Source organism: Aquarana catesbeiana, linkage group LG06, assembly GCF_042186555.1.
Source record: "Aquarana catesbeiana isolate 2022-GZ linkage group LG06, ASM4218655v1, whole genome shotgun sequence".
Taxonomy (NCBI): domain Eukaryota; kingdom Metazoa; phylum Chordata; class Amphibia; order Anura; family Ranidae; genus Aquarana; species Aquarana catesbeiana.
Genome location: NC_133329.1, coordinates 293,165,825 through 293,191,591, shown reverse-complemented (window position 1 = coordinate 293,191,591; position 25,767 = coordinate 293,165,825). Strand labels below are relative to the sequence as shown.

At 42.9% G+C, this 25,767-nt stretch overlaps 1 protein-coding gene across 2 annotated transcripts in view; it reads right to left on the bottom strand.

The window, feature by feature from the left end:
* The window catches only part of LOC141146825 (ras-related protein Rab-5B-like), a 99,538-nt gene extending 89,210 nt beyond the window's left edge, over positions 1-10,328 (bottom strand). The window contains exon 1 of one of the 2 annotated variants that reach the window (XM_073633453.1): positions 10,123-10,328. The gene's annotated coding sequence lies outside the window, so the exon portion shown is untranslated. The remainder of the gene's footprint in view (positions 1-10,122) is intronic. The other variant, XM_073633452.1, reaches the window with a different exon arrangement.
* Between the last annotated feature and the right edge of the window lie 15,439 nt (positions 10,329-25,767).

Genomic DNA, 25,767 nt, shown 5'->3' with positions numbered 1-25,767 from the left:
CAAAAAGGGGGATTTTGACGAAAATTGCAAGCGATAACCTTCTCGCAGTATTTGGCAGATGTAAGCGCTATATGATATCTTTTCCCGCTGAGGGACAAAGTGGGATAGCCAACCCCCCCACCCTGATATTGGCATCACTTAGTTTCTTTGGCGCCGACCTTGAGGGAGGAAAACAATAAATTGTTCATTTCCCTTCCCCTCCATAGCCCCACCTTCTGTAATCCAGACAGCTCTTCTAGCTAAGTTAATTAATGCGGCCGTTTTTAGCTGAGGCTCTTGCAGGCTCAACTGTGACATCTACAAGGTAAGCAACAGCTTTTCCTATCACTGATAGGGAGTCAAGGATATCATCCAATTCGGATTCTTGAGACACGTGTATGGTCACTTTCTCCACCCAGAAATCTGCATTCCTGGCTACACAGGCTGCTGCTAAGGCTGGGCCCATGGCTGATGTATTAGCATCCCAAGCCTTTCTAAGGAGAGATTCTGATCTACGGTCCATCAGATCTTTAATACTGCCTGCATCCTCAAAGGAGAGGCAAGACTGCTTGGTGACTTGAGACAGAGCGGCATCCAGTTTTGGGAGCTTAAAGAACGTTTCTTTGTCACCCTCTTTAAAGGGAAACCCCCTTTTCCAGGTTTTTTTGTCTGACAATCCTCCTTTCAGGCTCCCTCCAGTCCTGTGGGATCAGATCCTTTAGGGATTGATGGAGTGGGAACACCATGGATTGAGCTCAGCCCCCTGTATACCTTGTCCTGTGCAGAGGTTACTCTAGGGGTGTCTGGAATCTCCTCAGCGGCATACATCACCTGTAGGAGCCCATCCAGATCCTCCAGGGTGAAGAGGTATCGCCTTAACCCTGCATCCTCCTGTGTCTCGCTTAGCTGGTCTGGATCCACCTCTCCATCTGAGTTGTGGTCTGACCTGACCTGGCTTTCTATCCCCCCCCCATCCTCCTCTTCCTGAGCTAGAGGGAGTTAGGAGAGTATTAGGTCCCTCGACGGAGAGCCTCTCCTTGGAGGATGTGCCTTCTCTAGGGGCAAGCTCCTCTGGGTCAGGACCCTGGGCTGCTGACTGCCCGGCCGCTTCACAGAAAGATTTGACTGTTGTCAGCATTTCCGTCTGCATAGATGAAAGAAACTTTTTCATCAGAGTAGAAGCCTCTTTCCCTGCTAATTTATTGATACATTTATAGCAGAAGGGTTTTGAATGGGACCTTGGGAGTTTATCCTTACAGTACCCACATTTTTTGGAGGACCTATGCCCTGGGGCCTCCTGGGTTCCGCTGGGGGATTCTGCAAGACTGGAGATAGAGCATACATGTAATTTTACTCTGTCTTCCCCCTAACTGCGGGCTTGTACTGGGAAGGGTAAGGTGATTGGTGAAGCCCAGCCTGTTCTGGCCGGCCCAGGAATTCTCAGACCCCTAGAGGCCAAGACGTCTCACCCCCTTTTTCCCCCCTCCCTTTCCAAGGGGGGTTTCTACTCACCGGATCCCGACCTGAATCTGCCCGCAGTTGTAGTCGCTTTCCCTTTCTCCTGTTCCATGAAGAGGTTGGCTGGGTCCTGGGCTGTTGGTACTGCTTGTGGGGCTAGTACAGCAAGCCGACCGCTGGCCGCCGTCTTGCTCTGTCTCTCCACGCCTCTCTCCACGCCGTTCTCCTGGCCGTTCTCCTGGCGGTTTTTTAGCACTTCCGGGTCCCACTGTTCCTCCAGCGCCGCCCACTTCCTGTGATGTGGCCGTATACGAGAGTGAGATTTGGAGTGTAACACTTCCTGCAAGATGATTCCCGGAAATGAAGAGAGCGGCTGGCTGCGGCCATAGCGCTGGTGCAGCCTTGAGGGCGACCTGTGAGAAGGATAAGCCTGCAGGTTAGTTCATCCCTCCCCGGCCTCCCTAGAACCTGTCTCAACAGGGGACCATCCGACCCTCCCTGGTCATTTGGTCTTTAAACAAAACAAACATGCTGCTGTGCTCGGGAGAAACACAATCAATACTGGGGATCAAGGGGAAGGATGGGGACTTATAACAAGCTGTCGACTGCGTTTCATGTAGGGAGGAGCCCTCTCTCAGGTGTGCCGTCCTGGAAGGTGATTGGAGAAAATGTTTTACTATCCAAAGTTAAAACAACAAGGGCAGAAGATTTAATAGATGGAAAGTTGAAAAAAACTTACTGAAGGTCCGCTTTAAATACTATGGGAAAGAATAGAACTTTAAAAGCATATGCAATAAAACTGAGCATTTAGTTTGTCCTGTAAAAAACTTCAAAGACCAACCAAACAGAGGTGGATCAAAAATTACCCTGGAATTACTGGAAACTGTATTTATATTTATATTTTTTGCTCATATAATAAAATGATACAATGGCAATTAAGATGTAACATTTCACATGTTTTCGAAAATCAGATGGAAGCGAAGTTTGGAAAGATTGCTGTGGGATAGGTCAGAGTGCTTTGGGCCTTTAAAAATACTTTTAATCTAGAAATATGGTCTGTAGAGGGACCTGAACCTCCCTACATTTAAAATTACCGCAGTGCCTTGTTCACATGGGGGTTCTACAGTGTACAATCATACGAGGGCTGTGTGTCATACGAGTGCAGGCAGTCCCATTCATGTCATTTGGGATGCAGCGGCTGCACAGACACAGCTTCTGTTCCCAATCTGACAGCCATGCAAGTGACCGGCACCAAATGCAGACAATGCTGGTTATCGAAATTGGGAGCAGCAAGAGCTTGTACTCCCTCCCCTGTCATATGCGGTACCCCTTCAGCTTCAGCATATTGGCAAGAAGAAACCGGAGCAATGCTGGAGGCAATTTACAGCACACAATTATTTTGATAGCATAATTATTATTATTAATGTGGAATGTATGTTCCTTGATAAAGAACATTATTTATATCAAGTGGTTATGGATAAAGTTCCACTTTAACCAAATAAGAACCGGAAGGACTTGTCCCCTTAATGACCAGGCCATTTTTGCAATACGGCGCTTTAACCGCTTCTCGACCGCCTCACACAGATATACTGTGGCAGAAGGGCACATACAGGCAGATTAAAGTACCTGTATGTGGCCCTTTGAGAGGCGGCTTGTGGGCGCCCACTCCCACCAGGAGCGCCGTGATCGCGGGTCCCGCGGGCTCGATGTCCGCGGGCATACCCGTGATCGTCTCACGGTGATGCCTAATGACACTGTCACTGATCACAGCTCCCTGTAATCGGGAGTGGTGATCAGTGTAGTGACACACACAGCCCACCCCCCCCCCCCACCCCCACAGTTAGAATCACTCACTAGGATACACTTAACCCCTACAGTGCCACTTAGTGGTTAACCCCTTCACTACTAGTCACATTTACACAGTAATCAATGCATTTTTAATCGCACTGATCACTGTATAAATGTGAATGCGCAAACCAAACGCTTACTGCAAATTTTTTTACCAAAAATATGTAGAAGAATACGTATCGGCCTAAACTGAGGAAAAAAATTTTTTTTATATATTTTTTGGGGGATATTTATTATAGCAAAAAGTAAAAAATAATGTGTTTTTTTCAAAATTGTCGCTATTTTTTGTTTATAGCACAAAAAATAAAAACCGCAGAAGTGATCAAATACCACCAAAAGAAAGCTTTATTTGTGGGAAAAAAAAGAACGTCAATTTTGTTTGTGAGCCACGCCAGCCAAATGGGCCGTGGCTTAAGTGGTTAACTGACAATTGCGTGGTCGTGCGACACTGTACTCAAACAAAATTGACAACCTTTTTTTCCCCACAAATAGAGCTTTCTTTTGGTGGTATTTGATCACCGCTGCGGTTTTTATTTTTTTGCGCTATAAACAAACAAAAAGCAACAATTTTGAAAAAAATACATTTTTATTTTACTTTTTCCTATAATACATATCCAAATATATATATAAAAAAACGAATTTCTTCATCAGTTTAGGCCAATATATATTTTTCTACATATTTTTGGTAAAATCACAATAGGCATATATTGATTGGTTTTCGCAAAAGTTATTGCATCTACAAACTATCGGATAGATTTAGGGACTTTTATTTATTTTTTATTGTTTTTACTAGTAATAGTGGCGATCCACTATTTTTAGCGGGACTGCAACATTGCGGCAGACAAATCTGATCCCAAATGACACTTTTTGGGGACCAGTGACATTATATTGATCAGTGCTATAAAATGCACTGATCATCCCACTTTCAATTTCTCTTTCCTTCTTCTTATTCAGGCCCTTGGGCTTAAGTCTACAGAGATTGGATATTTAAGGTAACAAAAAAGTTATACCATACAAAAGGTATGTTATCTTCTTTGAAGTTAATCAATTTAATCTGATTTTATTTCTGTTTTTTTTTTTTTTATTAATGCAATGTTACGTATTACAAGAACATCTCACTATGCATCCTTTAAATGTTTATGATTGTTTGCAAACATAATATTTTGTGTTTGTAGTTTACTGCTATGCTAGTAAACACGAGATGAAGACTCTCCTTAGTATGTAGCCCGGCCTCGGCCTTGAGCTGCCTGAGACCAGGCTTAAATTCTTGAACGTCAGTTCTACCTGCCAGATTCCGGTAGTCTTATACCTGTTAATTCATGATGTATCCATCACTGTTTTGTACTATTCTGTAGATATATATTTTCAATAAAACTCTTTGTACAAGAAAAATGCACCGATCAATGTAAAAATGACACTGGCAGGGAAGGGGTTAACACTAGGGGGCAATCAAGGGGTTAACTGTGTTCCCTAGGTGTGTTCTAACTGTAGGGGGATGGGCAGCAAGGGACATGACAGAGATCGCTGTTCCCGGTCACTGGGAACAGTAGACCTCTGTCATGTCCCCTGTCAGAATGGGGATTCGCCTTGTATACAAAAGGCAGATCCCTGTTCTGCCCCTGTACTAGGCGATCGTGGGTCGCAAGCAGACATCGAGTTGGCCAGGCCAGTAGGAACGCTCCCGCAGCATGCCCCCGCCCCCAACTACGCCGATTTGCGCAGGAGAGCCAACCTGTCGTTGTATAACGACAGCAGCTGGTCAGCAAGTAGTTAATGACCCAATTAGCAGGCTAATAACTTCTTCATCAAGCTGTGCTGCTGCAACAGGGTTTAAGGATCAAGATGTGCTGTTGGTTAAGATTTTCTGGATTACATTACTGGCCAAGCAAATTTACAAACACTTTGACAAATAAAACCTTTCCCATTTAACAGTGCATTCATTTCCTGCATGAATTCATCATTTGCAACTTCAAGACATTATTAAACATTCGTATTCATCATTAAAGCAGAACTAATCCCTCCTATTGTTTTCAACCTTGGAAGCTGCCATCTTAGCCTTTGTTTGATCTTCAACTACCATGGAGCGCCACATGTGATCAGTTATGACACCAACTTTTTGATGGGCTGACAGTTGCGAGCACAAGCAAATGTGACAGCAACTTGCGTCGCTCTGATTAGAACGGTTCCATTGTACTGAACGGGACGCTACTTGTCAGGCGACCTAGGTCGCCTGACAAGTCGTCCTAGTGTGAACCGAGCCTTAATGTCTTCTGGACTTTATGCTACGGTAACTACACTAATTCTGTGTCTATGGACGCAAATGCTGGACTCGGGAGTGCGCCTGCACGGGGACTTCCAAGAAGATTGCTTCTCCTAGGTGGTTTCCCGATGCGGGGAGGAGCTGTGAGCGCTGTTGGGGGACCCCAGAAGAGGAGGATCGGGGCCACACTGTGCAAAACGAACTGCACAGTGGAAGCAAGTATGACATGTTTGTTATTAAAAAAAAAAAAAAAAGAGGGTTTAGTAACCCTTTAATACTGCTTTAAGGATGTCAGCAGATCGGCCTCTACCAATTCAGCAGTGCTTCAAAATAGAGAGCAACTAAACTTTAACAAATTAATTTGAAAAGGAAAAATAGAGAGCAACTGAGCATTGCTGGATTTCTGGATTTTAAACAGTATAGACACTTATTTTTACTGTTTTATATAGCAATACCTGCAAAATGATCCAGCCTGAAGTGATCTAGCTAACTATTTAGCTCTAGATAACTAAAGGCAAAACTTTAAAGGGGTTGTAAAGGTAAGTGTTTTTTCACCTTAATGCATTCAGCCCCCACCCCCCCCCCCACCCGTTTTACTTACCTGAACCTTCGAACTTGTCCCACGGAGACGAGCCTTCTCTTTGCTAGGGGGTTCTCATCTGTTGATTGAATAGAATGATAGCAGCACAGCCATTGGCTCCCGCTGCTGTCAATCAAATCCAAGATGTGGCCACCGGGGGGGGGGGCGGACCGAGTCTTGCATTTGGCGTCTATGGACACTGAATGCTGGACTCGGGGCCACTCTGTGCAAAACGAGCTGCACAGTGGAGGCAAGTATGACACCTTTGTTATTTAAAAAAAAAAAAATTACCATTAGTGTCACTTTAAGTTTTGGATTGAGTGGAGAGGGATCAGAACCCTTGTCAGTTTTAATTGCTGTCTGTACCCCCAATAAGGAGATTCCTCCTCTCTATTTTCCCATTTACCATCATCATTGACATTGAAAGTAAAACAAAAAATCAAAAATTTTAGGATGTCCCCAGAAAAGTGAGAGGGAAAATCTTCCAATGGGGACACTAGTTCCGGTGACCTGGGGGGTCCCCAAGGGATTCCCTAAATTTGCAGGGATTTCCTCTTATTTCCTGTTTTGGCTATTGGACAAAGGTACGAGTAAAGGGAGTTCTCCGCAATAGAACTGAGATGGCAAAAAAAAAAAAAAATCCAACAGGGGTCATAACCCTCCCTTAGGCCCCATTCACACTAGCGCGTTTTTTGATGCATTTTGCATTTTGCAGAAATGCACGGGAATTTTTTAACATGGGTTCCTATGGAACATGTTCACATCAATGCTTTTTTGTATCTCAGCGTTTTTGGAAAGGGTCGGGGACTTTTTTTCATGCAAAAAGCAGCGTTTTGCATGTAATGGTTTTCAATGGACAAGCATCAAAAACGCAAGTGCTGCGTTTTTGCAGCGTTTTTGATGCGTTTTTGATGCGTTTTTGGTGCGTTTTTGCCGGTTTTTTTTTTTTATTTTTATTTTTATTTTTTTTTTTGTAATTTTTTTTTAAGACTGTAAAAAAAAATGAAAAAAAAAAAAAAAAAACGCAAAACGCAAATCGCGGCAAAAACGCGGCAAAAACGCGGCTCAAAAACGTGGCAAGCATGAAAAAAAAACCTCCAAAAACGCTCAAAAGCAACATGCATAGGTGTGAATCGAGCCTTACTCTATGCAAAATGAGAAAAAAGTTTTGCCTATAATTCTACTTTAATTTTCTGACTAAAGTTCCACTCTAACAAAGCCCTAACACTCTACAAACAACAAGCAGGCAAATTAGTATGCAGTAATGAGCTTTCTTCCTATTACATATAAACGTGATTATGAAGAATTTTCTATAATGCTGAATTGTCACCAGGTACCTTTTGTTTGCATACTACAAGGCAGAAGGACGTCATAACCACCTTACAGATTCCTCTGTCACCTGCAGGTACTCAAGTACAGGAACAAGTCACTTTCACGCATTTGATGACCTTCCAAGAGGAAGGTCCATAGAAGAGTGCTTACAGCCATTTATCCAAACTGCATACAGCTGCTTCAGGCTTTTTGCTTTACTATTTGGCATCAAATGATTTTATCAATACAAATGACATCTTATTCCCCACAAAAAGCCCTCCCTCTTACTTGGGTATAACAAACAAATTGTACCACTCAGCTGTAGGAGTCATCTTCCCTTCCCCAACTGCTTCAAACATTCAGCCGTGATCCACATTGCAGTGATTTGTCATATACAATTCGACATGTCAAATCGGCGGGTGTTGCCAGCAATGGCACCGTCCAAATCGGTGCGACACCGACTTTGTGGTGCCGCTCCGCTTCCCCAAAGTAGTTTCTTTATTACTTTTGGTGACGTCGGGGTGCGATTTCAATGGACATCTGTGCAGAAACCCGCACAAATGTCTCTTAAATCGCCCCTGAAGTCAGGACGGACATGCGGGAAAAAAATTGTGCGAGTTCAGCTGAACTTGCACGATTTCATTCCTGCTGTCAGTGTGAACCTGGGCTTAATGTTGGAACCTTATAAGCCAGAATAAACTGTACTCTACATTGGTCAAATGCGTTCGTAACACTTCCTTTCCTTTCCTTTAACAAACGCATCAAACTGCTCTAGCCTATGTGACACCTTACTACCGGAACAAGGAATGCCCTAAAGTGTACCAACAATGATCGCAATGAGACATACTGTCACCACCAAAGTCAGTTCACCTCTTTTACACCATGTGCAGGGACATGCTTTTTGGGGTTTTTTTGGCACCTGTCCCTGCATGGCACAAAGACCTCAATGGTTTTCTATGTGCCCTGTTCACACCATAACATTGGTGTCATGTGAGGTTTTTTTCTGTGCAGAAATATGCAAAAAAAAGTTCTCTGCAAGGGAAGGTTTTATGTGTTATAAAAGGAGGCGGGCCACCCAATGCTCCAGAAAAGTTGTGTTTTCCCAATCATGTTTACTGTTGTGAATGGAGAAGTGAGGTTGTGGCTCCTGATCTCCCAGCACAGAGAACACAGTGTGGACCCACAGCTGCCTTGTCATGCCTGTTACAACTTCTGCTTTATTAGCTACATTTAGAACATAACTGTAAATAAATACCATGGAAGGACAGAGATTTCTAGGAAACATGATTAATTCACTGGTTGTCCTCAATTAGGAAAACTCTTGTGGGTGTGAGATCCCTGGGGGGGGGGGAGTGTCAGCAGAAGTAATAGAAGATCACTGGATGGTGCTGACCAGCCATCCCCTGAACACTATAGAAAACACTGGAAGCTTCAGGAACAAATGAATACTGCCTGATCCCATTCAGCTGATCATGGTCGCCGTATACTAGTGATCAGTGATGACAGCACTACCATACTATTGATCACAACACTATCATACTAGTGATCAGAGATGACAACACTACCATACTAGTGATCAGAGATGACAACACTACCATACTAGTGATCAGAGATGACAACACTACCATACTAGTGATCAGAGATGACAACACTACCATACTAGTGATCAGTGATGACAACACTACCATACTAGTGATCAGTGATGACAACACTACCATACTAGTGATCAGAGATGACAACACTACCATACTAGTGATCACCGATGACAACACTACCATACTAGTGATCAGAGATGACAACACTACCATACTAGTGATCACCGATGACAACACTACCATACTAGTGATCACCGATGACAACACTACCATACTAGTGATCACCGATGACAACACTACCATACTAGTGATCACCGATGACAACACTACCATACTAGTGATCAGAGATGACAACACTACCATACTAGTGATCAGAGATGACAACACTACCATACTAGTGATCAGTGATGACAACACTACCATACTAGTGATCAGAGATGACAACACTACCATACTAGTGATCAGAGATGACAACACTACCATACTAGTGATCAGAGATGACAACACTACCATACTAGTGATCAGAGATGACAACACTACCATACTAGTGATCAGTGATGACAACACTACCATACTAGTGATCAGTGATGACAACACTACCATACTAGTGATCACTGATGATTATGCTATAAAAATCAGGTACAGCAAACAGTTTGTTCCTTTTGGGATAAAAGTTTTCCATAAAAGCTGATCATTGTAAGCACCCCTGTTAGTAGTAAATGGTTTGTATCATCACTGTAGCTGATGTATCTGCAAGAGAGCTTGTACTTTTGAAAAATAACAGACTTGCTGGCTAGATCACCAGGTGAAAATAAGGAAAAGAAGCCTAAAGAAGAGGAATGCAGCCACCACATCTATAACTTGGTAAGCTGCAATGTAATAAATGTTTGGCTCAGTGATTATGATTACAGCTGTAATGACACTCGGTGACAGTGGCGATATAGCGGTGATCACAGTGTCATCCCCGGGCAGGCAGTGTGTTGTAGTATAGAACAATGACAGGAGAGGTGCAGTGTTCCCGGTACTGGGAGATCACGTAGCCCGGGTACTGGCCCGGCTCCCTGTCAGTTGTATGGGGCGGACGGACATACCTCACACCATCAGAACTCGCTGACAGCTCGGCGTTGTGTCCGCTGTGGCCTCGCCTCCTCTTCCCCAGGCAGAGCCTCCCTCAGCTCGCAGGGCTCCTGTCACTCCGTATGTCTCTCCAGAGGGGGGCGAACATCCTCCGGACACCGGAAATCCATCAACAATCTCCACTTCCGCCGTTCGCTACGGCTCTGACTGGAAACTCTGTGGTGATCACATGACATGGTCAGTGTCTTTGCGGTGATATAATCACATGATCACTATCCACTGACCTGTCATGTGACCTCATGTAGTAGTGATAATGTGGGAGCTGCTCTCCCTGATTTGCTGGAGAGTTGTCATCCTGATCCTCACTGATTACTGCTGAGTCCTCGAGCAACCATGGTCCGAATCCTAAAACCCTTTCACTGCTAGAGACATTTTTATGCACACTTTTCAGTCTATGTATGTTGGGGGGGCACTTTAAAAAATGTTTTTGTTTTTATTTGTCACTTTTTTCACTTAACTTTATTTCTATGAATAACTAGCTATGTGACAGCATATTTAAAGTTACAGATTCTCCTTATTGAGATATCAGAGTGTAGGCAGGTGGCACTCGACCAATGCAGCAATGGGAGTTGTGAGTAACTTCCTCTATAACTTCCTGCAGTCTCAAGGAGATAGCTGTCCAGTTGGACAATGGTGCCCTATGTGACCTCAGTAGCCATCTTGGGTCAGGCAGAGTCTATTTAACCTCTTCCTGTGTCGCGGCTCTCGTTCTGGGTGGACGTCATATAACAGCTCTCGCATGCCCGTGGGGGCGCGCATCGCTGCGATCGGTGGTGTGGTGTGTCAATCTGACACAACACTACACCAATCTCGGTAAAAAGCCTCTGACGGAGGCTCTTTACCACGTGATCAGCCATGTCCAATCGCGGCTGATCACATTGTAAACAGGAAGAGCCGGTGATCGGCTTTTCCTCACTCACATCTCACAGACGCGAGTACAGGAGAGCCGATCGGCTGCTCTCCTGACGGGGGGGGGGTCTGTGCTGATTGTTTATCAGTGCAGTCCCCCCTTGGATGCCCACCCAGGATGCTGCCAGGACCACCAGGGATTGCCACCACACTGGACCACCAGGTATGCCACCCTAGACCACCAGGGAAATGCCAATCAGTGCCCAGGCAGCTGCCAAACAGGGCCCATCCCCAATGCCTGCCAGTGTCATCAGTGATGCCCATTAATGCCATGTATCAGTGCCCAGCAGTGCGACCTATCAGTGCCGCCTATCAGTGCCACCCATAAGTACCCATCAGTGCAGCCTTTCAGTGCCCATCAGTGTCGCCTACCAGTGCCACCTATGAGTGCCCATCAGTGCTGCCTATCAATTCCCATTAGTGCTGCATATCAGTGCTGCCTACCAGTGTCCATCAGTGCCACCTATCAGTGCCCATCGTCAGTGCCACCTCATCGGTGCCACCTTATCAGTGCCCATCAGTGAAGGAGAAAACTTACTTATTTACAAAATTTTATAACAGAAACAAAAGAAAAACTTTTTTTTTTTTCCAAATTTTTATTTAGCAAAAAAAAAAAAAAACTCAGAGGTGATCAAATAACACCAAAAGAAAGCTCTATTTGTGGGAACAGAATGATAAAAATTCTGTTTGGGTACAGTGTGGCATGACCGTGCAATTGTTATTTAACTGCTTGACATCCGCGCTATAGCCGAATGACGGCCACAGCGCGGACCTGAATTTCTGGGATGCCGCCATATGATGGCCTCCCCTGTGCACACGCCCTATAGGGCGCGCGCGGAGCGCGCTGTGATCACCGAGTCACTGAGACTCGGGTGATCACCGATCCGAGTAAGGGGCTGGTCCCGGCCCCTTACCATGTGATCAGCTGCCAGCGAATGACAGCTGATCACATGATCAAAACAAAAACTCTGTGATCGTTTTTTTTTCTCCTCACGCTGACAGCGCGAGGAGAAAAAAAAGACGATCACCGGCTTATCTGCATTGGACATTGGAGGGACAGAGGAAGTGGCAATTCTGCCTCATATGTGCCACCAGTACCTCCTGCCGGTGCCACCTGCCATTGCCACCTGCCAGTGCCCACCAGTGCCACCTATCAATGCCCACAAGTGCCACCTATCAATGTCCACCAGTGGTGCCAATCAGTGCCACCTAGCAGTGCTGCCTATTAGTGTAACCGATCAGTGCCCATTATTGCCACCCATCAGTGCCCATCACTGCCACCCATCAGTGCCCATCACTGCCACCCATCACTGCCACCTATAGGTGCCCATTAGTGCCGCCTCATCTGCGTACATCAATAAAGGAGAAAAATTACCTTTTTTAAAATTTTATAACAAAATATAAAAAAAAAAAAAAATTTTTTTAAATCTGGTCTTTTTACTTTTTTTTAACAAAAAATAAAAAACGCAAAGGTGATCAAATACCACCAAAGAAAGCTCTATTTGTGGGAAAAAAATTATAAAAAATTTCATTTGAATACAGTGTTGTATGACTGCGCAATTGTCATTCAAAGTGCGTCAGCGCTGAAAGCTGAAAATTGGTCTGGATAGGAGGGGCCTAACTTTATTGCCTGACTTGGACACTGTGTGTTTACTGCCCACAACGCTACGCTGCACCTTGCTCACAAAAGGGTCTATTAGACTCCTGATGTCTCCCCTGCCCTCCACTCAAGCTAATGAGGGTGCATATCATACTACATTAGCTTCATCCCCAGGCACAGTGGCCGGGCAATGTGGCAGCCAGAACTGGACATGTCGTGTTCCTTGTTGCTTCCAGATGCTTACTAGCTAGGGTAGATCTGCGAACAGACATTTGTTGGTCTCCCACCCCTTTACCCAGCGCTATCCCACCCCTTTACCCAACACACAGGTCCACCTGCAGTTGCTATCGGAAACTCTGAATTTATGATTACAAGGCTTGATTGGCCCCTTTGACATGCATCCTTGAAGGTTTCCAGTGGTGTTTTTTCATAGTAGCCTCTTGATTTCATCTGCATATGTATTTTTTTTTTTTTTTAAATAATCATGAGTGCGGCTTTTTTTTGAGTGGACTTTTTCTCATAAGACTGTGTTTATTTCAATAATCACAGGACTTACATATTGTGCACTTATGTTTATTTATATTTTTAATTTCGTACAGTAGATTTTAGTTTGTATCCAATATTTGTTTACACATTTGAAAGTGCGGCACTATACTACTATACTACGTTCTGTCAAACTATACATGGCCATCCACCTAAACTGATGAGAGCATTAATCAGAGAAGCAGCTCAGGTGGGAGAATCTGTCCACAGGACAACTATTAGTTGTGCATTCCACAAATCTTGCCTTTATGGAAGAGTGGAAAGAAGAAAGCCATTGTTGAAAGAAAGCCATAAGTAGTCCCAATTGCAGTTTGTGAGAAGCCATGTGGGGGACACAGCAAAAATGTGGAAGAAGGTGCTCTGGTCAGATGAGACCAAAATTTAACTTGTTGGCCTAAAAGCAAAACGCTATGTGTGGCCAAAAACTAACACTGCACATCACCCTGAACACCCCACCCCACCGTGAAACATGGTGGTGGCAGAATCATATTGTGGGAAAGCCTTTCTTCACCAGGGACAGGGAAGCTGGTTAGAGTTGATGGGAAGATGGATGGCACCAACTACAGGGCGATTTTAAAAGAAAACCTGTAATGCCCCGTACACACGGTCGGATTTTCCGACGGAAAATGTGTGATAGGACCTTGTTGTCGGAAATTCCGACCGTGTGTAGGCTCCATAACACATTTTCCATCGGATTTTCCGACACACAAAGTTTGAGAGCAGGATATAAAATTTTCCGACAACAAAATCCGTTGTCGGAAATTCCGATCGTGTGTACACAAATCCGACGGACAAAGTGCCACGCATGCTCAGAATAAATAAAGAGATGAAAGCTATTGGCCACTGCCCCGTTTATAGTCCCGACGTACGTGTTTTACGTCACCGCGTTTAAAACGATCGGATTTTCCGACAACTTTGTGTGACTGTGTGTATGCAAGACAAGTTTGAGCCAACATCCGTCGGAAAAAATCCTAGGATTTTGTTGTCGGAATGTCCGAACAAAGTCCGACCGTGTGTACGGGGCATTAGAGTCTGCAAAAGACTTGAAACTGGGGCGGAGGTGCACTTTCCAGCAGGACAATGGCCCTAAACATACAACCAGTGCTATAATGGAATGGTTTAGATCAAAGCATATTCATGTGTTAGAATGGATCAGTCAAAGTCCAGACCTAAATCAAATTGAGAATCTGTGGCAAGACTTGAAAATTGCTGTTCACAGATGCTCTCCATCCAATCTGACAGAACTTGAGCTATTTTGCAAAGAAGAATGGGCAAAAATATCACTCACTGCAACTTCTCGCAAGATTTGTAGTACTTGACATCAGTTCCCGGGACTGCAGTGGTAAATGGAAACTGCAGACCTTTCATGTGGGGCTGCCACCACATCAAAAAAGTGTACACTCTATCTGATGCAGCACAGCACTACATGCAATCACAATCATAATTCAGCCCCCGTTTCTGTCCTAGGTAGCGGTATTGGCCCAGTGAGTCACAGACAGTAAGCATATCTAACAGAGGTTCAAACCCTTCTCTGATCTCTAAAAAAAAATTTTAATGCTTTCTATGTTAATTTTCTTTAGCTTTCTGTTCCAGATGGCATCAGTCAATATAAGCAAGGTAGAAATGGCTGATTGTGCGCTGTTCCTTTAAATAGTAAACTGATGCGATAATGAACAAAAAAAAAGTCAATAACCCTTTCACGCCTAAGCCTATTTCTGACATTTGGTGTTTACAGGTTAAAATCCATATTTTTTGATAGAAAACTACTTAGAACCCCCAAATATTATATTTTTTTTTAGCAGAGACCCTAGAGAAAAAAAATGGCGATTGTTGCAATATTTTATGTCACACGGTATTTGTGCAGCGGTGTTTTAAACGCAACTTTTTGGAAAAAGGGACACTTTCATGACTTTTAAAAAAACGAAACAGTAAAGATAGCCCAATTTTATGTATAATGTGAAAGATGATGTTGCGCTGAGTAAATAGATAACAAATATGTCATGCTTTATAATTGCACGCACTCGTGGAATGGTGACAAACTACGGTATCTAAAAATCTCCATTGGCGACGCTTTAAATTTTTTTTATGGTTACCAGGTTAGAGTTACAGAGGAGGTCTAGTGCTAGAATTATTGCTCTCGCTCTGACGATCGCAGCGATACCTCACATGTATGGTTTGAACACCGTTTACATAAACGGGCACGACTACCGCATGTGTTTTCTTTGCTGCGCGAGCTCGCGGGGACGGAGGCGCTTTAAAGAAAAAAAAAATTCTTATTTATTTTTATATCATTAAATTGTGTTTTAAAAAAAAAAAAAAAAAAAATTTGATCACTTTTATTGCTGTCACAAGGAATGTATACATCCCTTGTGACAGTAATAGGTGGTGAAAGGTACTCTTTTTATGGAGGGATCGAGGGTCGAAAAGACCTCCAATCCCTCCTTTGCACTTCAAAGTATTCAGATCGCCGAAAACGGTGATTCTGAATACTGTATATTTTTTTAAATCCGGCGCCATTGGCAGCCAAGTAAACAGTAATAAACTTATGACTCGCGCTAATGACAAAGTAAATATAAGGGTGGTGAAACATCACCTTAAACAAAATTCAAATATGTATGTGACCATATAACATATGGAAAAAGCATGTGCAATAAATGATGAAACTAGCATCAGAGGCTACAATATATAGTATATATACAATATATAACTAATTTTTGTTGCACTATATACTATATATATATATTGTAGCCTCTGATGCTAGTTTCATCATTTATTGCACATGCTTTTTCCATATGTTATATGGTCACATACATATTTGAATTTTGTTTAAGGTGATGTCTCACCACCCTTATATTTACTTTGTTTGTCATTAGCGCGAGTCACAATTTTTTTAATGTTTACGTTGTGTGTTTGTGTCACATATAGGATTTCGCAGCTTTTTTCATAATTCATTTTATTATATTTTACTGATGCGCAGTTATTCTCCACTTTTCTTTTTAGCCGAGTAAACCGGTAGTGACGTTGTGACGTCGCTTCCATATTTACATTCAGGAGACGGAATGAAGCCGTTTCCGGCTTCGTGCCAGTTTCTCTCTAGCCGCCGAAAGTGGCGGATCAAGGATCGGGTCTCCCGGTGGGACGGGAGGCCCGGTCAGAGCGGCGGGAGGTGGCAGGAGGGGGGACGTCACCTCCCGCTCCTCCGGGATAACAATCGCGGCTTTTAGCTACATTGGTTGTTATCCCTGGATAGCCGATCACCCGCTCTAAAAAACGGTACCAGGATGATGCCTGCAGCTGTGGGCATCATCCCGCTATAACCCCCGAAAGGTGAGGCGGCATATCTGCGTACGCTCAGCGGGAAGGGGATAAACAAGATATCTACCTGAGTGTTCAAGCATAAAGTATGTGTGTGAACAATATGATAGCAAGTTAACCACTTCCCACCCGCCAAATAACAGAATGACCTGCGCAGTGGTTCATTTATCCTGACTGGACGTCATATGACGTCCAGCAGGATAAGCCGTGGGGGTACGCAGCGCAGCAATCGGTGGTGTGGTGTGTCAGTCAGTCACAACTCCCATTGTGGTAAAGAGCCTATGAGGTAGGCTGTTTACCACATGATCAGCTGTGACTGATCACAGCGTTTAACCAGGAAGTGCCGGTAAACGGCTTTCCTCGGTTTGCACTGACAGGAGAGCCGATTGGTGGCTCTCCAGTCAGAGGGGGGGTCTGCGCTGATAATCAGCGCATTGATTATCAGCTCAGCCCATCAAAGGTGCTCACCACATCTGCCAATCACTGCCAGTCAGTGCCCACCAAAGTGCCAGTCAGTGCCCACCAAAGTGCCAATCAGTGCCAATCATTGCCCATCAGTAACACCTGTCAGTGCCCTTCACAGATGCCAATCAGTGCCCATCAGTAATGACTGTTAGTACCTCATCATCAGTGCTGCCCATCAGTTCCACCTGTCAGTGCCCATTAGTGCCACCTGTAAGTGCCCATCAGTACCACCTATCAGTGCCAACTATCAGTGCCCATGAGTGCTGCATATCAGTGCTGCATATCAGTGCCGCCTATCAGTGACCATCAATTCCACATATTAGTGTCTCCTCATCAGTGCCAATTAATCAGTGCTGCCTCATCAGTGCCCATCAGTGAAAGTGAAAACTAAATTGTATAACAAAAACAAAGAAAAATGTTTTTTTTTTTCAAAAATTTCAGTCTTTTTTAGTTTGTTTAGCAAAAAAAAAACAAACAGTGGTGATCAAGTACCACCAAAAGAAAGCTCTATTTGTGGGAAGAAAATTATAAAAATGTAGTTTGGGTACAGCGTTGCATGACCGTGCAATTGTCATTCAAAGTGTGACAGCACTGAAAGCTGCAAATTGTCCTGCATTATTCAAAATGTCAATGTGCAAAAAATTGCACAGAATGCCAGTGTGTAAAAAAAATTTGGTTAAATTGAAAAAGTTCATAAGAAAATCCATACACTTAATAAAGGGTGTGACAAGTGAAAATGGTATTCAACTCTGTGGCTACCAGTGTTCAAGAAAAGCGGCAAACTGTTCCATCTACAAGAAAAGAGAGTGGCCTCTTACCAGATCTGATGGATCCCTATTACAGAAATCAAAGAAGCTTATGCCGGGATGATCACAGGTGTGAAGATTTCAAACTTAAATACTTCAAGTCTTAATACAGTTGCAGGGATGAGCTCCATGTGTACAAAGATCATATATGAAAAGGGAGAAGCCACATAGTGTAAATCAGCCAAATTTATTTTAAAAATATATATAGATGAACTTACATAAAGGTAAAAAAATTTCAGCACGAATTATATCTCTAGTGGTGGTGTCAGTCTGCCAACTAGATGGATAGCATTGCAAGTACTCTCTGATCCGACACATTTCCACACAACTGTCGTCTACCGGGAAATGGAGACTGTCCTGTAAAGCCAGCCAAAGTCTTAGAAAGAAGAGGTGACACACTTCCATGTTTCTAAATTAGCAAAAATGTGTCTGCTTGCAATGATTCAACATCACAAATCTGGGAATCCCTTCATTCAAAATCTCCCTGCAGCTCTAGCAATGCCTGCACTATGAAAAAGACAAAATAATTGAAAAAAAGGGGGAAAAAAACATATAAATGATCTTTTGCATGCGTGTGGATCAGTGGATCAAATATAAAATTACAGCTACATATATTAAATCATCTAGTTGACTCATGAATTATTGTCTAGAAAAAAACCTAAATTAAAAAATGACATTCTACAAATATGCTGTCAATGATGAATTAAAATATAAGAAATTATATAAAGCACAAATGCGTATATGTTACACATGCATATATAAAAAAATAGTCAATCAATATGCACATATATTTTAAATCTAGACCACAGTACAACCCTTAATCAATATCCACACCAAAAAAAGGGGGGAGGAGAGAGGGACTATGCGCAAAAATATAAAACATTAAGTAAACCTAAAAACATTAGCGGTGAGGACTAAAAACCACATAACTACATATAGACCAGCTATATAAACTTATTAGATGGTCTATACCTAATATTGACAAAAAATATTAATCTAAGATAAGACCCAATTATTCATGAAAAGTAAACGCAAAGTGTCTGATTACTAGAACCAGACACATGATGCGAATCAAACATGAAGGATTAAATAGTTTTTGTAAAATACATTGTAATACTCAAATATAACCTATTCATCCACAACAACAAATGGACACAAAGTATCCAATTGATGGACCTCAACTAGATACATTGTGAATGGTTATTAATAAATGGCAAATGGTATATTATTAAATGGCAGATCAAACATAAACAGACTAAATGAAACAGTGTCAACTATTCAACTGTTGTTAATGAAGGAATTTACATCCCATTCTACATTGAGTCGCCAAGGATGGTAAAATTTCAGGTAAAAAATCCACCGTGTCTCACAGCAGGAAATCTGCCTTTTAAGATTATTTTACAAAAACTATTTATTCCTTCATGTTTGATTCACATCATGTGCAGGCATTGCTAGACCTACGGGGGGATTTTGAATGAAGGGATTCACAGATTTGTGATGTTGAATCATTGCAAGCAGACACATTTTTGCTCATTTAGAAACATGGAAGTAGATTTGAATCTACTTCCTGTGTCACCTCTTCTTTATAAGGCTTTGGCTGGCGTTACAGGACAGTCTCCATTTCCCAGTAGATGACAGTTATGTGGAAACGCGTCGGATCAGTGAGTACTTGCAATGCTATCCATCTAAAAATGTAATTTCTATAAACCTCGCGCCACTAAATTAAATAATTAGTGAATTGACAAATATAAAGCTGCTCTCCCCCAAACTAGATGAAAATTCTAGTGCAGTGAGAAAAATACGTGGTGGGGGGCGCTAGGTCTGTGTTACCAGTGAACAAAATTGCATATATAGTGTTACAATTTAACCAAATATTTGAATAAACAACCAAGTGCCATACGGGAATCCTAAATTAGTATGTAAATTCCCAAAAAAATGTGATTATCATTCTGGACAGCCGTACAGTTGAGACATTTTCTCGCGTCTATACCTAACCCGCAAGGGTTTGCCAAACCTTTGACCGTATTTGAAGACCACTGCTCTGATGAGGGTGTACTCGCGAGAACGCTGTCCGTAATGTATAACCTTCTAATTACCCCAACGGATGATACACATCTAACCTTCCTAAGCAAGTGGGAAAGAGATATGAACTGTACGTTCACTTCAGGCCAGACTCAACGTATTGTAACATTTGCACTAAAATCCTCTATCTGTACAAAAATACAGGAAACTAATTATAAGCTCCTAACGAGGTGGTATCAAACCCCCCAAGCCCTGCATACTTACTACCCGAACACCTCGGCACTTTGCTGGAGATGTTGGGTGGAGAGGGGTACGTTGTTGCACATATTTTGGTCCTGCTCGAAGTTATCATATTTCTGGCCCACTGTCAGGGCAACCATTCAGAGGTTCAAGGAATATAGCATCCCAAATGACCCGGCCTTCTTCCTTTTACATGTGAATACAATATCAACTAAAAGATATAAAAAGTCCATTGTACGCCACTTGGTTAATGTTAAATCCTGTATCCCACTTCAATGGAAAAGTCAAATTCCACCAACGGTGGTGGGCTGGGTTAGGAGGGTGGAGGATATTAGTAGAATGGAAGACCTGGTGCTCACTGCGAGACACCAACAGGAAAAGTATAAAAAGACATGGGCACTGTGGCATCAATTCATTCTGTCTTCAGAGGGCATCACCCTTAGAACTACCTGATAAGTCCAATTCTCCAGTTAACGCAGAATTCGAGGCCGTCCTGAATCAACCAGAGCTCCTCCCATCCCCTCCTCCCCTACAACTGCCCCATACCCTTCCTTTCACCTTTTCTCCCCTCCCTACCCCTCCCTCCCCCTATGTATTGTCTATGGTCCTTCTGTTGCCCTTCCCCCTTAGGCACTGAGGTTTCGCCTGGGTGGGGTAAGACGCGATTGGAGGTTAGTGGAGGTGAAGGATGACTGAGGCTTTTCTTTGTTTACCTTCTCCTGATGGAGATTCTCTGATGTACACTAATAATTTTGAAATGTAGATGAACTTGCCTCTCCTTCCCTTCATATGATAAGTCAACTGTGTCCCTCCCCTTCCCGTCCTAGTTACTCCCATTGTACTGTATGTATGTATTGTATTGTATTGTATTGTCTAAGCCCATGTTGGGCATTTCTAAAAATAAATAAAATTTATATTTAAAAAAAAAAAAAAAATATGTGATTAACAATCATGTAATCCCTGCATTTATAAAAGGGTGTAAGGTGTCCTTGTGAGAAAACCCTACACGGATATTTTTCTATACAAAAATCATACAAATACATAAAAGAGTCTACGTGCAATGAAAATAAAAATAAAAATTCTGATGCAGGTCAATATATATAAATCCTCCACAATAAAAATTACATTCCACAAATCAATAAATGTGAGTTGTCTTGCTGTGTTGATAGATAGACCACCTTCACCAGCAATAATAAACACCCAATGTGTTCAGTAAATGGATATCCGCTTACCAGATGCTGTTGACCTTTTTAATTAAAAAGAGGTCAATATAAGCCTTTAGCAAGATATGGCTTGCCGCCATGGTATGGATAAGCCTTGTAGATATCTTTTCCTCTCCCCCATTAGAACGTCAGAAAGTATAAAAAGAGGGCATAAAAAGGACTGGAATAGTGTAACCCCGTTTATTATAAAATTATTAAAAACAAAAAGCCAATTGGCTGCTTACATTAAAAGTGCCCTCGCTTGGCACTGAGGCTGTATTGCTCGTAATGGATCTAGTCGTTCCGCTCTGCACGTGGCGGCTGGCGTGCGCTTCACCATCCGCCGCCGACAACCACAGTGACCGGAATGTGAATCAGGGAATGCGTAACCAGGCACACCTCAAAGGGCACTTAATTGTTTATTCAAATATTTGGTTAAATTGTAACACTATATATGCAATTTTGGTCACTGGTAACACAGACCTAGCGCCCCTCACCACATATTTTTCTCAATGCTATCCATCTAGTTGGCAGACTGACACCGCCACTAGAGATATCATTCGTGCAGGAATTTTTTAACCTTTATGTAAGTTCATCTATATATATTTTTAAAATAAATTTGGCTGATTTACACTATGAGGCTTCTCCCTTTTCATATATGATCTTTTAACACATGGAGCTCATCCCTACAAGTGTATCAAGACACGCTGTTTGAAATCTTCACACCTGTGATCATCCCGGCATAAGCTTCCTTGATGCCTTGAGGCCACTCTCTTTTCTTGTGGATGGAACACTGCCATTTTTCTTGGTAGCCACGAAGTTGAATATCATTTTCACTTGTCACACCCTTTATTAAGTGTATGGAATTTTTTATGGACTTAAACTTTTTCAATTTAATGCAATTTTTTGCACATTGACATTTTGAATAATGCATTTGTTATGACATCTGTTATTTGCATCATTAAGTTGCTATCATGTTGTTCACACACACACATACTTTATCCACTTAAGGACCGAGCCTCTTTCTGAGATTTGTTGTTTACAAGTTAAAAACTGTTTTTTTTGCTAGAAAATTACTTAGAACCCCCAAACATTATACATTTTTTTCTAACACCCTAGAGAATAAAATGGCGGTCATTGCAATACTTTCTGTCACACCGTATTTGCACAGCGGTCTTACAAGCGCACTTTTTTTTTGGAAAAAATACACTTTTTTTTGGAAAAAATAAAATTTTGAATAAAAAAATAAGACAACAGTAAAGTTAGGCCAATTTTTTTTATATTGTGAAAGATAATGTTACACCGATACCCAACATGTCACGCATCAAAATTGCACCCACTCGTGGAATAGCAAAAAACTTTTACCCTTAAAAATCTCCATAAGCGTCGTTTAAAAAAATTCTACAGGTTGCATGTTTTAAGTTACAGAGGAGGTCTAGGGCTAGAATTATTGCTCTTGTTCTACCGATCACAGCGATACCTCACATGTGTGGTTTGAACACTGTTTTCATATGCGGGCGCTACTCACGTATGCGTTCGCTTCTGCATGCAAGCTCTTCGGGGCGGGCGCGTTTAAAATGGTTTTTTTTCTTATTTATTTTACCTTTTATTTTTTATTTTTACAGTTTAAAAAAAAAAATCACTTTTATTCCTATTACAAGGAATGTAAACATCCCTTGTAATAGAAAAAAGCATGACAGGACCTCTTAAATATGAAATCTGGAGTCAAAAAGACCTCAGATCTCATATTTACACTAAAATGCAATAAAAAAAATAAATTGTCATTTAAAAAAATAATTTAAAAAAAAGTCCCTTTAAGAGTTGTGGGCGGAAGTGACGTTTTGATGTCGCTTCTGCCCAGAAAATGTATGGAGACGGGTGAGGGCCATCTTCCCCTCACTCGTCTCCATACCCAGCAAGTGACAGGACGTGATCGCCTCCGCCACTGCCGACGGCACTGGTAAGTGGCAGAGGGCACCGGATCGTATCTTGTAGCAGACTGCCCGCTGAAGAAGGGGATACTGGGGTTATGGCAGCTAGCTGCTGCCATAACAATGATATCCTCCTTCAAACAGCCGACGTAAAACTGCGGTGGGCGGTCCGTAAGTGGTTATATTTGAACAGTTAGGTAGCTAGCTTGTTTATTCACTTTATTTTGTTCATTATCACATTGGTTCTCTATTTAAAGGTACAGCGCACCATTTCTATTACTTTATCCCTTTCAAGTGTGATATGATGGCACCCCAGAACGGCTGCTATCGCGCGCCTGCGGGGGCACACATCGCAGCGATGGTGGCTGTGCTGTGTTGCTAGGACACAACGTGACCCCGATCTCTGTAAAGAACCGAGGCTGTGGCTCTTTAACCATGTGATCGGCTGTGTCCAGTCACAGCTGTTCACATGTAAATACGGAAGTGCCGTGAATCAGCTCTCCTCGCCTAACACTGACAGAGTGTGTGGCAAGCAGTGACGCTCAGCGGCATCTCCTCGCAGAGGTGACCTGGGCAGGTAATCAGGGCATTGATCATCAGTACCCTAATTACAGGAAAGCCCCAGCAGTGCCACCAATCAGTGACACCAATCAGTGCCCATAAGTGATGCCAGAAAAAAGAAAGAAAGGAGGGCGCACCGACCTAGTGCATTACCACTGGTAACATTTATTAAAAAAGATAAAACAGCAAATGAATACTCACAAACGAGCATGAATATCAGGCATAGACAATAGCTGCAGGTGAGCAGTAACAAACGTCAAAAAACCTGGACCGGACATCAGGTGGATGAGGCAATGACTGACGCGTTTCGGGGGAGAACCCCTTTCTTCAGAGCCTAAACGGGTAATGGCTGCACACATGTGAGAGCTCCTCTATATATGTGTGCGTGTAACTATGCATCCCAATCCCCACCAGCACCAGCCCACACAGGCCACGCCCACCTGCACAGGGATCACAACCCCCTTTCAGTGATAGGGCCCTCCCTAATGTCACTCAGTCGCCATAGTGACACCATGATGGTTTTATACCAGTGACCCCACACATACATGGCTAAAATATACTAAATTCAATGAATAGATGGATAGGATAAGTGAATGTCCATATCTTGGTGTCAGGTATGGACTACATAAGCTGACAAACGGAGGTGGTCAGGCAGAAGTAATAGCCGTACCACCTCCACAATTGCCGCGTATTTAAGGGGTGCTGTGGGCATACCGCATACTAACTTGGACGTCTTGGGCATCTTGGGGCCTTCAGCTGCTGTCTGCTGCCGGGGGAACGCACGCCGCCTCGATGTCCAGGAAGTGCGGGTGCGTTTGCGCTCCACCGGCGACTTCCGGCTGGCCCAGATGTCACTTCCACTCGCGCGTGCGCAGAAAGCGCGGCCCGGAAGTGCGGGTGGATGTGCGTTCCACCCGCTACCTCTGACCGCTGTAGCATCAGCGCTCGCTGACAGTGAGTGTGTGGATGCGCACGCATCCACAATGGACGGAAACGTCCAAGGCACTGTATATTTCACGCTGATCGCTCCCCTAGAAGGGCCCATTATAAAAATAGTCTAAATATATGGGTGGGCTAGAATGGAGGGGGGAACCAAAAGGGGAAGGGGGGAGGGCCAAAAACGGGGAGGCTGATGCTGCAAGGGACGCACAGAGAACCACACACCACAATACACAGAGGAGACCAGCCTCATGAAAGTTGGTCATTAGAAAGTCCCCAAATATGAAATAAGTGGTGCAAAGTGATGAGGAGAATGTAATCATTGTAATCAATACAAAAGTATTGAACCACATTATGGATCATGGACCCTTTAGACAATCCCCATAAGGGAAATGTACATATGTATATATATGTGTGTGCACACCTTCTCAGAAGTACATGTACATATGGGAACCTGGTGTACATACATACAAGGCTAAATCCACAAAACCATAAATACATGAAATCACGTGCATATATCTGAAGGTATAGGAATAGATGCATAGAACTATGGAAAGTCTATATCAGTGTCAAAAGATAAAAAGTAGAATAAAAATTAGCAATTAAAAATTAGCAATTACAAATTAGAAATTAAAAATACAAATCATAGTGATTCCCATTAATAACGATAAAAGGTCATTGTCAATAGGAAGGTGAACACATCTCTGGAGTATCTTCCAATCTAAAACAGGTATCCATAGAAAATGGGACTTAGTAAGAAGTAAGGCACCTAAAATGGGTGGTCTGGTGCTGGTGGGGATTGGGATGCAAAGTTACACGCACACATATATAGAGGAGCTCTCACATGTGAGCAGTCATTACCCATTTAGGCTCTGAAGAAAGGGGTTCTCCCCCGAAACGCGTCAGCATTGCCTCATCCACCTGATGTCCGGTCCAGGTTTTTTGACGTTTGTTACTGCTCACCTGCAGCTATTGTCTATGCCTGATATTCATGTTCGTTTATGAGTATTCATTTGCTGTTTTATCCTTTTTAATAAATGTTACCAACGGTAATGCACTAGGTCGG